We start from the raw sequence: 7,257 nt of genomic DNA on the forward strand, positions 1-7,257 counted from the left end.
ATTCAAAACATGTTAGGGTATTGGCCATATGCAACATACAAGAAAATATTTTTTTGATATATATGTATATTTGTCACATTGCGTCGAAAACTGGGTATTCTAAATACGAGATTGATATTTTTTTACAAAATAAAAAAAATAAGACCTTAAAATAACTATGCTAGAAAATCATAAATCTCTTTCTCTTTCTTTTATTTTTTTTAAGAAAAAAATAATAGGTTCAGCCGGGTCACTTGTCTCAGCAAGGGACCTAGCTGGACACAAAATTTCAACAACTGTTCAAGTGAATTATAATTCACTTAAACAGTAACCACAAAAGGATACACAGTAACATATATAATTAAAATGGAAAGCGAAGAGAATGCATGGACTTCCCTGGCGCTAAAACAGGCGAAGGAGATGGCACTGAAATGGCCACACTGGTTTTGGCCTCTTTTTCTTTCTTCTTCCTGTTTTCTTCTCTTCTCTTTCCCTCCTTCTCTGTTCTGCTTTCTTTTTCCTTTTTTTCTTTTCACAGTAACGAACAGAAATTCCTTCCGTTCTTTGTGTTTTATCTGCTGCTCCTTCTTTTCTCTTTTTTATTTTTCTGCTGCTCCCTCTTTTCCTTCTCCTATTGCCTGCCTCTCGGTGGAGATGATGAGGTAGATGGCGATGAGAACGTGTTATGCTGGTTGAGTTCACGCCCCTGCCTCTATGTTTTTTTCTGCTTTCAACAGTGTTGTTGTCGACTCTCTCTCTCTCTCTCATTACTCCTCCTTCCTTTCTCCTCTTTTCTGTCCTTCTTCTATCTTTTTTCATCTTTTTTCTGTCCCTCTTTTCTAAGTCAGTAAAGGGTTTATATAGCCTAATCAGAGCTCTTTATTAAGAAAGATTCAATGCATGAATTTCAGGATGCAAATCCCTGCTGATCTGCAGTAAAAAAAGAAACTGAAATATCCTGATTCCTATTCTGATTTTAATAATTAGTTTCCATTGATTAAAAGGTGGTACAACTCCCTTCTTTCCTTCCATAGTTCGGACCATGAGGCACCAACTGTTTCCTTTAAAATAAGGCAATAAAAATATGGTCTGCAGCTCTCCAATCTAGTAAGAAATTTTCAAAGAAAAAAGAAAGAAATCAGATGGGTAAGGGTGCATGCTGCAAAGTCTTATTTTCCTTATTCAGTGTGGTAGAAATCCTGTCATTTATGATGATCCAGCCCCCCTCTCCAGCTTCCAATATCCTTCTTCAATTAAATCCCTCATTTTAGCACTTTTCAATTCAATCTTTGGTCCCAAAAAAAATCCTTTGAATCAGGCCTGCGAACTTGGGCTAAACCCTTCTCGTAGTAAGATTATCTGCTTACACATTCAAATGGGAATATCTTGAGCTTCTGGTATCAAAATCATGCGATTCAAAAGCCTAAATTCATCTACACATCCAGAACTACAACTTTGATGAAGGATTCGAAGTGAGATGAAATCGTTTTAGAGAACAGAATCTGACAGTAATCTGGTTGGTCAAAAAAGGTCTCCTGATCTAATTCAGAAATTGACAATGTCCAGCATCCCGATATGACTAAGAGTATGACCTAAGAACAAATCAATAAAATTTGTGACACAAATAGAGTCTTTAGTGCAAAATTCGGGCCAGGATCCTTCTGACGGTAGAATTCTCTAATTTCACGTTAGATATTCAAACGGGACTATTATGAGCTTTTGATATCGAAATCAAGCGATTCAAAAGTCCCAAATTCATCTACACTTGTAAAGCTACAACTTTCATGAAGGATAAAAAATGAGATAAATTCGTTTTGAATAACAGAATTGCAATCAAACTCGGCTGGAAACTTTCTCATGGCAAGATTCTATACTTTCACGCTAGATTTCAAACAGGAATATCTTGAGTTTCTGATATCAAAATCAAGATATTCAAAAGCCTAAATTCATCTACGTGTCCTGGACTACAACTTTGATGAAGGATTCAAAGTGAGATAAAATCTTTTTAGATAACAGAATCTGGCAGGGATTTGGTTGGTCAAAAAGGTTTTCTTAATCTAACAATGTCGAGCATCCAAATCTGACTGAGAGTCTACCGTAAGAACAGTGACCCCTAGGACCCAATGAAGCTGTAGGTCAATTCTTCAACATGTCATGAGTGACAAAATATAGTTAGGATGGTTAGATATCATATGAAACTAAGTCAGAATCAGAGCCTAAGTTGGAACAAAAATTACGACAGCAGCAGAATCAGTTTTTTTAAAATGCAAATTCTAAGGGATTTATATGAAAACTCCTTATCTGCTTAAAAAACCTGACGTTTTTGGCAGCAAAGGAGAAGGATAAAAAGAGTAGAAAACATCTCAAACAGGGTTCGAAAAAATATTTCTTCCTCCTCCGCTTTGGTCAATTTTCCAGCAAACATGAGCTACACTCTTGCACTTGGTTCAAAAGGGGCACACACCATCTTCAGCACGTGGGGTCCAAAAATAAGTAACAACACCACATGCCATAAGACTTAAGTAGATAAGAAGAATATGGATTATTATTAATATTATTATTTTCTTCTCATCCATGGTTACAATGTTCATAACATTTATTTTGAAGAAATCATCTCTAATATACCCTTCTCTTATGGACATTCTATTTTTAGATACTGCAAATTTATCTCTCAAATACCAATTTAAAACAATTTTCACTTAACAATGAATCAAACATTAAGTTCATCCAAATACCAGTAAAGCACATTATTAAAGGTTAAAAGTTTTTCAAAAGTCATCTTTAATATAACTTTCCCAACACCTAGTATCTTAAAGGTTGATAAATTATCCATGTATAAGTATTTACTGTCCATTTTTTTATGAGAAGAGAACATCCTCTTTTCATTGTATATATGTCATTTACACCAGTGTCAACCTACTATGACTCAAGATTTTTTTTATTAAATTGACTTTAAAAATAACAACAAACATATTCATTTTCAAAACTTTATCATTAAGTGATCAACCTCGTTGATATTGGCTTCAATAGTCATTCCCTCTCTTAGGTTACATTGTTGAGCTCTATTTCTACAAACCTTAGCTAAGTGGCCTATCTTGTTAAAGATAAAGCATTTTTTGTTAAATGTTTTAGCAATATTTTTCCCTTCCCAGCAATCTTTTACCTTTTGTTTTTAATGTGGAATCTCACCACTTGTCTAGAAAGTTTGCTTTAGAAGTTATACTAGAAGAGTTTACATATGAAATTACTATGATTCCATGTGTCTAAAGCTACCACAATAATGAAACTAAATTTAATATCTAATAGTTTTGATGCTTTTTTCCAATAAGAACTTATTTAAGTTCAAGATGATTAAATAGAATAATATTTTATGTTGCAACATCTTAAAGTTCAACTCATTAAACTTTTCAAGTTTATCACCATGTACCATTAAAGGTGATGGTGGAATCCTTCTTATCGAAATGGTAGTTGCTAAAACAATATTGGTTGGGACAACTAATTCTCGAGTTGATATCATGATTAAAATTTGTAAAACAATAGTCAAAATTATAGAAATAAAATTGGTTATCCAACAATTATAAAAATATATGAGACAAAATCAAAATTTGAACAAACAAGAGTTTTTTAAAATTTCATAACAATTATAAAAAGCAAAACAAAAAAAATATTCCAATTAAGCAAGAATATTTTAAAGTATTATCCTATTAACATGTATCATACTATTTGTTTAAACAAATAGCATACCAATATAAATTTTTACAAACAAATTAAATAATTAGCATGAACATGCCATGTAAGATTGAAAAATTACTTATATAATCTAAACGAAGATAAGAAAATAGATTCAAACATAGTTTTCAAATGTTTAGTTAAAAAGAAATAATACATGCATGAATATAATAAACTAGGTAGTAGATGAACTTAACTTCAAAAAAAAAAAGAATTGCTAATATACTCTTTAGCCATTAATATAGTTTTCACAAAGAATTCTAAACTAAATAAAGACTAATTAAAATAAAGCTTTAAGATTATTAATCAAATTATACTAGATGATTAGACAAGTGAGCATTAATGTTTAATTTAACATAATAATTATAACTCAAGGTAAATTTTCAGATTATGAGAAAAATAATAAGGAAAACTAGAACTTATAATATAGAGACTGTACTAAAAAACTAAGTGTAGAAGAGTGTAAAAAATTAAGCAAAATTTATGAAAAAAAAGCAACCCCTAACACTTTTTATTATCCTTTTATTTATAGATGATTTTGGAATCAAAATTGATATCGAATTAATTATTGTCATTACCATACTATATAAACAAGTAAAGCTCTATTTCTTTCATGTGTGTGATAGAAGTTTTTAGAGTATATAAAATTACTAGGTTAAGATGGTTTTTTTGACATGAAACTAGTTTCTTTTCTATGCTAGCTAAAAGCTCATTGAGATTATTTGTTTATTTACCTATAATTTATTTAAATCATGTTAATGTTAAAGAACTTATATTAAAGATTAAATTTTAATAAAGTTTTATCTCTAAAAAGGAGTTTAATTTAATGTTTCACTTTTAATTCATTGAACATGTTTTAAACAAATTTTCGGCAAGAGATGACCACTGAATGCATGTAAACTCTTAACAACCTTCTGGTTAGAGCATGTAATCGACAAATCCAGAGCACAAGAAGGAAAATCAAGAATGACTGCTTGAAGCCACACACAATCTGCTTAAAATCAAGAGGAAGGAAGAAGTAACATAGCCAGGCTGCTCGATCTTAACACACTGATTTGTTAAGAATGGAGTCCATAGCACGTAATGATTTGTCTCTAATATTCAAGGTTGCAGAAGAACCTGAAAGTATAAATTAAGAGAGATTCACAGGGAAGGTGACGAAGAAACTGAGAGAAACATGGTCAAGTTTCTTGCTTTTCTTCTTTAATTGCTTTTTGAAAATCAACTACTTAAGCAATGCTTCGCAAGTTCGCCGCACATGTCTTTGCCTATGAATCTTGAAAATAGTCAAATTAATTTCCCATCTTCTTTTCTTTGAATATTAATCATTCAAATGTGAAATAAAACCCATAAAGAAAAGAGAGAGAGAGAGAGAGAGAGAGAGAGAGAGAGAGAGAGAGAGAGAGAGAGAGAGAGAGAGGGAGAGAGGGAGCAGGTCAAGCAGCGACTCCCGTGCTTGAGCTTTGGAACTTTCCTAAGGTTTATTAATCCACGCTTGAGCTGTTGGATTTATTAGTTATTAAAATTGATCATTTGTAGCTATGACCTTTTCAAAAAGCCATTTCTGCTCGACATATATTTTAGTCTCGCATTTTGCTTTCGTCCTTTGTCATACTTTGTTCTTCGTCTCGTGGTAGAGCACGGGCAGCTGACCGGTTGTGTCTAAAGAAACATATATATTTTTTAAAATAAATAGGGTTCTTTAGATTTAGGTGAATCTAGGTTTAGATTTAGGTTGACGCATTTAGAAGAAAAAAAAAATAGTAATTAAAAATTAAAATAACTAAGATTATTTATGGTATTTTACTGTGCAGTGGCCGGGTTGTAGGGGCTCGGCCTTTATAAAAAAATGTTTTTTCAACTCCTTTCTTGTTAATGTTTATCATTTTAGTAGTAAAATAACTGAAATTTTAATTTTTTTAAAATAATTCTTTTAATTTAGCCCTTATTAATTTTTTTTCTTGCTCTGTCCCTGTTCCTGTGTATACAAATAATAAAATCTTTAATATATTTATTTAATTATTTATAACAAATTTATGTAGTTGATTAGCCACTTAGTGTATATAATAGTCTATAGATCACGAGTTTGAGCACTAAAAAACATATTTATTTCTTCAAATATGACATAATAAGTCAATCAATTTTTTTATTAAAAAAAAAAGGTATACAACATTTCTTTTGCCCTTTTAATAAAAAAAAAGCAAAGTCAAGTCTCCGCGTATTTGACCTACTACAATGGATCATGCATTGGCTTGATTCTTTGTTGAATTTTTATTTTTTTTTCTTATTTTTATTTTTTTGGGGTTTTTTTACACTCCAAAAACAATTATTAGTTTCATCACTTCATCGACTCTTCAGTTTTTATATAATTTTTGAATACTATTATAAATTTTTATTTGAGTTTTAATAATTGTTTTTTCACTTATTATGTGTCTAATATAAAAATAATAATACTTATAACAAATTGTTCATGAAAGTTAGATTGAAATCAGTTTTTTATTGATAAAATTTTTAAATAGATTATGAACGTAATTTTATTACATTTATGTTTTTTTTAACTTTCAATCACATAGAATATAGACATATTATTTTGATATTTTTTTATGAATTTCCTTTAACAATAATAAAATATCCTTTTTAGATAGAAATAATAATTTTAGTTAAAAATATTGTGTTGGTTAAGATAAATATGTTAATAAAAAAATTTTATTTTTATAAAAAAAATTAAAATATTGTATTTGAGATTGAATGACAATATCAAAAAAATTTCTAAACCTGAATTTTTTTATTAAAGAAAAAATAACTCATAATATTAAATTGAATTTAATTAGCCGTAGCTCGAGACTGATGATATATTTACTATAACAATGTAAAGATGATTGTCTTTCCACTCAAAAAGTTGAATATTAGCTTCCATAGGCATTAAACTCTTTTAACAGGATCATTAGTTATTATTTAATCAATAAAAAATAAAAAAGTTTTTTCTCATCTCAGTTACATGTTGCATGGTAAAATGATTAAATACTTTTAAAAATTTAATAAAATTAAAATTAACCTCAAATTGTATTTTTATATTTTCACAATAATATTTTTATTATTATAAAGTTAGCTGATAAGCAATTTAGTATTTGATTAAATATAAAATATAATAAATAATTAAAAATTATAGTAAAATAATCATAATATCCTTGAAAATCAAAATTTTAAAATTAGAGTCTAGGGTGCTTTTTTTTTTACTTTTTACCATGAATTTTTTTATTGTTATTATTAAGTCAGCTCAAATGTAATTATATATATATATATATATATATATATATATATATATATATAAAAGACAAACATGTGAACGACACCAGAAGATGCGTGGAAGGTTTCCGTGCATTTTAGGTAGCGTGTGCGGCACCTTCCGGCATCCAAAAATATTTGTATATCATGTTATTGGAAGCATCGTTATGTCATTTTTCTTGTGGAGCGGTACATTTCAGCATTAATAATCCGGTTTATTGTTTGCGAGATTTTTTTTTTGTTTTCCCTTCTTTTCTCTCTTAT

This window comes from Populus nigra, chromosome 13 (genome assembly GCF_951802175.1).
Source record: "Populus nigra chromosome 13, ddPopNigr1.1, whole genome shotgun sequence".
In the NCBI taxonomy this organism is placed as follows: domain Eukaryota; kingdom Viridiplantae; phylum Streptophyta; class Magnoliopsida; order Malpighiales; family Salicaceae; genus Populus; species Populus nigra.